This window comes from Neltuma alba, unplaced genomic scaffold, assembly GCF_004799145.2.
Source record: "Neltuma alba isolate B1F8T4 unplaced genomic scaffold, ASM479914v2 tig00011915_pilon, whole genome shotgun sequence".
In the NCBI taxonomy this organism is placed as follows: domain Eukaryota; kingdom Viridiplantae; phylum Streptophyta; class Magnoliopsida; order Fabales; family Fabaceae; genus Neltuma; species Neltuma alba.
The window spans coordinates 19050-27649 of NW_021636508.1; the positions used below are offsets into that span (position 1 = coordinate 19050).

The window sequence follows — 8600 nt, forward strand, 5'->3', positions numbered from 1 at the left end:
CATGGCAAGTCTACAGCATGCCATTAGGACATTATGAAAATGTCTGCTAATTGTCTCCCCTGAATGTTGAAATCTTTCTTGCTGCATTCTGCTACTAAGTGCATGCCCAACGGTATGTAAAAACATTGCAACTGATTCATGTATCCCTATATTTTTAGTTTCTTTTAGACCATGTTGTTGCAATTGTTCCACCAGACTTAAGAACACATCCCGTTCCATCCTAAACATGTTATAACAACGACTGGAGTTGCCATCTAAAACATCCCTTACCCATATGCAGCCTGTATAAGCACTTGTATGCCGAGGCTCCTTACACAAGTTCAAAGTAGCGTATGCACCAACCAATGCTGCAACTTTGTTAACCCTTTTTTTCCGTCCCTTAGCATGCTCTTCCACATGTTTAATTTCATCATCCATATTCGTTTTATCCTGTGCACATACACATAAAGTTTAGAATTCCTACGTAGAAATTACGAAACATTTATAAAAGTTACAGAGTTGTCTGATTCATATAACAATCCACTGGTCACATAAAACATACACATATGGAACTGTCTAATATAATAAACAAGTCATAAATCCCTAGTATAATGCTCTAAAATGGGTAGAAGTTGTTCCTTCTGATCCTTCAGAGCTGCATACATTTCTCGTGCCTCCGGCCGTTCCATAAGGAGTTGTGTGCACCGTCTAAAGAAATCAGGATCACTGACAACTTCAGGAACTGTTTTCAGGTGAGACAGGACTCCCCTAATTGAAATCTCATAAGCACGCGCTTCTTCTTCCAACCTTCTAGCTTCTGCTCGTGAAATGACCTCATTTCCACGCTCGGCCTCAGAAATATTTGTTTCAGCAATCTTGCTAATTGCATCCGCTATTTTCATAGAGGGAGATGTGCGTTTCTTCTTGACTTCACTCTTCCTTCTGACCCCCAGTGAGCTACTAGGTCGACTCCTACCTCTGCTTGTACCCCCACCACTGGTATCCTGCCTCAATTCAGTGTTGCCTCCACTACCTCCACTATTATCATTGAAGTTCACTGTGTTAAATTCCCCACTTATACCAGTTGGTGCACCTAAAATTTCATCACTATCTCCGGACCCTTCTTCCAAATCTTCATTCGGTGTTCCTTCACTTGGAAGTGTCATGGAAGAAGGTGCCCATGCTTGTGGTCCAGTTGCAGCCACACTTCCAAATAGTTGAGTCAATTTATCCCTAAATTGAAGTCCTCTTTCTCTGAATTTTTCGTAGTTTGGAACTTCCTGCACATTAGACACCAATAATATCATAAAATATTCCAAAAACAGTAAATATACACAAAACATTAACAAGTAGAGAAAATGTAAGATCAAAAGGTTCAATAATTACCCTTATTTTTCTCTCCCACCAATCATCAGTTGCACTGACAGTATTCCTTTCAGTATCCCATCCCAATCCTGTCTCACGAAGCAGCCTATCCCATGTCTGCCACTCCTTTCGTAGGGAATCATATTTATTCTTAAATTGACCTTTTTCATACACTCTTCCAGTTTTGGCAGTAAAGTTATCACCAAGAATATCCCAAGCTTTCTTTGTTAAGCTAGTACCTTTTCTTTTCCCTTGTTGCACAAGTTCAATGCAGAGGTCAATAAACACTTTTGTGGTTCGTAGGTCCTAGGAAGCTTTCACCGTATTCTTACCCATTATGCTATAGCACAATTATAGCTCTTCAGTCATCACAGGTTAATCAACTCAAAATCAATTGAAATAACAAAAATCATATTGTCTACTGTAATAGGTGAAAAAGTTGATCACATTTTAAATCTCAATTCCTTCCTACCAAACCAAGTGTGACAAAAATTAACAAACACAAGAAAATTCTAATTTTACATGGTTGGAAAAAATACACCCCCTCCTTTCTAAACTTCATTATCTGTTTTTACTTCAAAATACTAAAACTTTTAAAACGTCCAAAATAACATGTTAATTAAATAACATTATAAAGCACATTATTGTTTTTAAAAAATAACATGTTGCACAAGCCTTTCATAATATTTTTTAAAAATTATATCCTTATCAGATTTGTCAACCGAAAATAAAAAAAACTACCAACATAAACCTCTGACCAAAATACAAATCACTTCCTTCAATATATATACATGGATTTCAGTTGTGATTTTATTTTTCCTCACTCTCAAAAGTTGGCCATAAATTTATCAAAATCCTTAATACAACAATACAGAACAATACAATTCTTATCTCATCCCAAATCAGATCAACTCTTAACAAATAATGTTCATTATCACAAGTACTATCCACAGCAAAAAAAAAAAAAACCAAAGTCTCGACTTCACAGCTTCTTCTCCGGGGGAAATCTGGACAGAAAAACGATCCCAAGCAACAACAGGAAAAACAAATTGCATTGAATTTATATAACAATTGCCAGACTTTCTCATCCATATACGTCCCCTGCCTCCAGAACCAGACATTGATTACCAGAATTTGTTCCCTCTTCGTTTCATAAAATCAGAACCAATTTACCAAACGAACATACCATTTATAATCCCCAGCACAAGAAGCTCAATTAAAGAAATCCAAAAACACGATAAACCCCGAAACAATCCATGGCAAAAACGAACAAGATCTTGGGCAATAATCCCCAGAAAAACCATTGATCAAAATCCGCCGAATGACGCAAAGGAAGACCAAGGAATATCCAGACAACAATTATGACAGAGTATGGAATTACAGACGGCATCGCTTGGATCCACTAGGCATACAAACCTGAAATCGAAGGCCAGAGCTTTTGTCAAACGGCCAACCCGACCTCTAAGATTTTAGAGAGAGACAAACGATGAGGGAGGAAGAGAGAGGTCGAGGTGAGCAGTAACACAGAGCAAAGGCGGAACCAAAGAAGAAAACAGCATTTATTTTTATTTTAAAGAGCTCCTTTTATTTTTATTTTCTCACAAATCCAACAGATTCTCGCAAGGAAATCCTGGAGGAGGACGACGCTGAGGCCGGGGGATGGGGCTGAGGGCGAAAGTCCAAACAAAATTCTCCGCCCTTCTCCAATAAATGTATATGTCTGTCTAATTTCTCGTGAATATTATGAACACAGTTAATTCGAAACTGACTTCGAACAACAAAAACCTGGTTTGGATAGTTCAAAAATGGAACCGAGAGGAGGGACCGAACCAGAAAACATTCCAATTTCACTTGCAGCCAAATCATTCCAATTTCACTTGCAGCCAATTCAACATACCACAGTCAAAATACTAATAGCCACGGTTCTAAAAAAATTCATATCACTTGCAACCGGATGACAGACCGAAAACAAAGGAGGGACCGAACCAGAACCACCGAACCAGAATCATAAGCAAGAAGCTGATAGATCAATGAATGGAGGAAATACGAACAAAATTTTGGGCAATCACCAGAGAGAGCTCACCGGGCGAACTGAAGAACGAAGATTGGAGACAGAGGATGGATGGATCGGACTACCCAACGCTTCCTTTGGTTTTGGCAAGCCGAGAAACGCACGACCACCCCTGTTTTCGGGAGGCCAGGACGATCTCACCGGTGTCGAGTTTCAGAGCAGCGACGGCGAACACTCGAGCTGGCGAAGAGGCAAGCTGGCGATGAAGCACGGCCGAAGACGCGACCCGATGATGAAGCAGCGAAGAGACGAGCTGATGATAAGGGCCGAAGGGTTGAGCTTCGAGCTGAGTCCGATCGTTCGGCGAAGAGGAGGAGTGTCGGCCAGCGAAGAAGAGAAGGATCTGGGAAATTGCCTACCGGAGCCGTCCCAAATTTTTTTCCAGAAGCGAATAATAGCTTCTGCTGAGGGTCGACCTTGAGCTGAGAGCAATGTTCGAGCTGAGTAGCAAGCTAATAACACGATGAATTCAAGAGGAGGAGTGTCGGCCAGCGAAGAGAAGAGAAGGATGTCTGGGGTGTTTTTGGAATGACCATTAGGCGTGCCCGATTTTTTTCCACAAGCGACAATTATCAGCTTCTGGTGAAACCATGGTTTCCATGGTTTCAGATGAAACCAAGGTTTGTAATTTTTTAGATGCTGTTTGGGTAGCATTTTCCCCAAACCATGGTTTGGGGTGCTACCCAAACAGACCCTAAATAGTCAATTGATTTGATTAGGCAGGCGACTCCTTCAATATGATGTTATTTGGGTATTCAATTATTCATTAATAAAGCATCTTCATCAGTATATTGTTTACAACCACTAATTAAGATCCACCGTATCTCAGCTAAAATTCATTTGCTTTGAATTTGAGGAATTAATAATTACTCTCGTTTTTATCTTTGCTTATATTTATTTATCCATATATTTTCTAATAACTCTCGTTTTTTACTTCACTTCCTTATTATCATCATCATCATCATCATCATCTATATCTTTTTCCTCATTCTCCTAAAATTTAAATTTGAACCAATTTAAGTATTTTGCTCTTAGAATTTTCACAATGTTTAAATAATTATAGTATGTTATTTTGAAAAATACTTTAAACACTTCAACTTTATTCCAGAAAATATATTAATTTATCTTAAAAGGTTTTATATCATTTTAAGTCAATCTTCCTTGTTTAGATAATTTTCTACTCTTAATGAGCAAAATGCTCCATACACATCACTAGAACGGAATTGATCAACCATCCTTTCCAGATAGTATTGATGAAATACCCTTGCAATTTGATTATCAATACCTTTGGTCCTAAATATAGGAGCTAGCTGTTGTTGAGAGAATTGTTTTGGTTCTAAATGTAAAGCTCAAATCTTCTTTGTCTCCCATATTCCCAAACCACCCTATAATTAGACTCTTGTATGATTTATAAGCTATGTTAATGATACTCCAATGTAAATGATTGAAAGAATTTTGGGGTGAAAAAGAGAGGATATCTCGATCGGGGAAGAGAACGGGGAAATCCCATATGACCCAATATATCTGACAAGTCGCCTATTACGTGGTGGTGATTGTAACCTTCCATGAATTTCCCATTTATCACTTAAGGACGAAAATCGGATCATATTAGAGCTCACCAAGAAGTACTGGGGACTATGATCACTAGAGGAAAAATACCTAAATCCGAGGATGCTCCAAAATCTTTTCGATTGCTTGTTCGAGAACTACGATCTGTATTTCTAGAAAACCAACACAATTTTTTTTTATGGATAACTAACTTATTTGATTTCTTTAATCTATGTGAATTAGATAACTTATGTACTTAGAACCAGAAGAAGTATCTGGCAATCTCTACTAATGAGAAGTTTGGGTATGTGACAAATGAAAAATTCAAGACTCTCATGTTTGCTGGGTCATAATGGAGATATCATTTTTCATTTACATGTAAGTAGGTATCTAAGTCTTACAAACATCATGCAAGCAAAGCGAAACCATGATAATTCTCGCGGAATATATACTTTCAAAACTACAATCCTAGGTTGCCATCATCATGAATGATGTTTCACATCACATTCGCATTTTCCATCAATGCAAAGCTAGTATCTAGAAGAACACTTTCTCCAAGCTGACAAGCAGATACAGGTATGATAAACCCACAGCTAACAAAAAATGCAGAGGGCACTCACATAAGCGAGCATAACAACAAAAAGAAAATAGAATTGAATCGCAGCCTCTGCACTCTAAAATTTATTCAACCCTACCTGTTTAGATTGGAATATCAGTAGTCCCAAATACCACAGAATTAGACCAATCCTAGTGGATCCTCTTGACTTTAAGCACTATGAATGGAACTAAATCAATGGCTGATGATATGGACTATAGCTGAAAACTATTATGGTTCAGATATATTCAAAAATGAGATTACTTCTGTGGATTAAATGCAAAATAACAAGACAAAAACATGCAATCCAATGCAAATAGTAAATACTACCACAGGTCCTAATTATAAAAATCAGTTGACTAATTTGAGGAGATTAAGGAAGGAAGTTAAGTTAGTTATTTCTAACAAATAAGTGTTGTCTTGCCTAAAATATCCTTACTAATCAAGTGTATTAGCTAAAACTATTATAGTTAGAAGGACTACCTTTAAAAAAAGTACATAAATATGAGAGACAAAGTGGATTAGGGTCTTATATTTAGGACCAAAATAAAAGTCAAACAAGATCTTATATTAAGGATCGGAGGTAGTATATCATAATATTGATTTAGATTTTATATACATATTGATAGTTTTTCAACACCTTATGTCTACAGCCGCTACTGTCTAAGCTGTAGGAATACTAATTGTCCTATTAAAAGTACTTTTTGTGCATTAAACTTAGCTAACCAAGAAACCTAGAAAGATAATCACTTTAATATTTTCCCCACTACAACGCACCAGATGACCTTGACTAATTGATTTCGGCGAACAGATTATGGACCAAAAATGATGATATCTAAGCTGGTTACGATCCAAGTAATTTCAGAGAACTAGTGTAGGAAGACAAAAATAACTACTAAGGAGAAGTGATTATGAACATTGTCTAATCTGAATAGGTATGAAAATAATAAGCAAACAGCAAACTGATGGACCTGAAACTGCTACACGAGCACAATAAGACAAAAGATAGCTTTACACAATTGTCTGCCAAGTGATTTTTGGACACGAGAAAAACAACAAAGAAGACACAGCAGCGTAAAAGCTAAGCATGAAATTTATACCAGTAGGACCAACAGTAATATACTGGTCTTTTTTGAACATAATCTGACAAGTTTGTTTCAAACATGAAAGTGATGAAACAAAAAAGAGCCTTAAATCCAAAATAAGAGGAAGACAAAAGACATCGAATTTGTTTGCCTGAACATCATTAAATAGCATCCATCTTAGTAAGCAGGTGCCACATGATACCAGTAAATATTAACAAGATCCATATACATTACTAGAGATTGTTATAAAGCCTTTTAGAGATATTTAGCATTGAAGAAAGCCCTGTAAGTAAGTATGCTAGAGACTATACGTCTATACGTAAACTATCCATAGTCTTTCATTTTATAGCTCAACATATTTTTTACTAACAGAAAATTCTATTGAGAAAAACAAAAAGAAAGTTGATGAGTTCACCTTAGCTACTGCCATCTCTACTGCAATCTGAATCACATGTAATCCTGAACTAAAAAGAAAAATAAGGTATGCATAAGACAAGGGAAGATGCATTTGCAACAATTTACTATTTATGAATTGATACCATATTGCAGAAGATGTAAGCCTAAGAAATGCAGAAATAACCTCCTGCTCACTCTGCTCTTTACAAGCCATGTACGTATCCCGAATACCCTTATCTCTCTTCCACATCTTTTCTCTTAATAACATAGCATCATCTGTTGAAATTTTCTTTTCAAGTGACCAACCATCAAAACTCCAAAATTCCAATGGCATATCTTCCACTGGTTCTTGTAGTGCTCTTCTCTTGCTTTCTCCTTTTAGAGTATTAGCTCCGTCTTGAAATTCCATCACTGACTCATGATAAAACTGAACATAAGACTGCAGCTCTTCATCTGACTTTTGAATATGGTCTTCCAATAGCTTTATCTTTTGTTGCATTAGTTCATTATATTTTTGTAATTTATCTGATCACAGCTTATAAAAACTTGCTTCTTCAAGGGACTGTTCCAGTTTATCAACCTTTCTTTGCAAGTCCTGATTTTCTTGCAAAACTATTGTAGCTTGATCAGCTTGTCTTGTTGCCTTGTCAAGTAACGATTGCAAATTTTCAACTTTTTCTGATAAATTCTTGCATTAAACTCTGAGGGTGGATAGTTTTGATACATCTTCTTGAGAAACTGACAATCTTGCTTCCAACTCTTCTACAGCAGATTCCAAAGTTGTGCGTTCCTTTTCCAACATTACTAAATGTTCACCTGTATTCTTGACATCATTAAGCTCTTCTTTCAGTGATTCAATGACATTCTCTAGTGAGGCATTTTCTGCTCTCAATGAGCTAAGCTCTTCAGTAAGAGAATGAATTGTATCAGCCGGAATCAGAGAGTACTGTGAATCATGCAATTCAGTGCCTCTTCCTTCAGTAATTCCCCTGTGAGTCATCTCGTTACATGGCTTCTCTAACTGGTTCTCCAGGTATTCCACACGTATCTTCTCCTGGGTGGCAACTTTAATCCGTGCATCAGTCTCTGCCACCCTCATCTCCAACAAGTTCATCTCCCCTTGCAATGCTTCCTTCTCAGATAGAACTTTTTCAAGGTCTCCAATTGCATGAACTCTGGCTTGGTTTAAAATATTGGTGTCTGCCACAAGAACTTATACTTCTCAACAAAAGGTAACTAGCCATTATACTGTAAATATGGAGATGAGGGAAAATCGTAAGGGCTTCAAAAGGGTATCTTACTTCTCTCTGCACTATTTATCAAGCCTAACAAATCCTTGACTTGGCTACCTGGCAACTGCTCAGCCTGCTCTGCCCCATCACTTATGCCCTGTTTAAAAGTGAAGTAATCAAAATCATCCATGTATTATATAAAAGTAAAAGGTGTGAGCACTGCTACTTTACTATTCATTGACATGACTGTTGATCTCTCTCTCTGTTTTTTTTTTTGTTTTTTTTTTTATTTTTGGAAGAACTGATTTTCTCCTTCAAACTTTTGCGTG

General features: G+C 37.1%; 1 pseudogene; it reads right to left on the minus strand.

The window, feature by feature from the left end:
* Window positions 1–4345: 4345 nt before the first annotated feature.
* On the minus strand, window positions 4346–8395 carry LOC114719370 (probable starch synthase 4, chloroplastic/amyloplastic; annotated as a pseudogene).
* Between the last annotated feature and the right edge of the window lie 205 nt (window positions 8396–8600).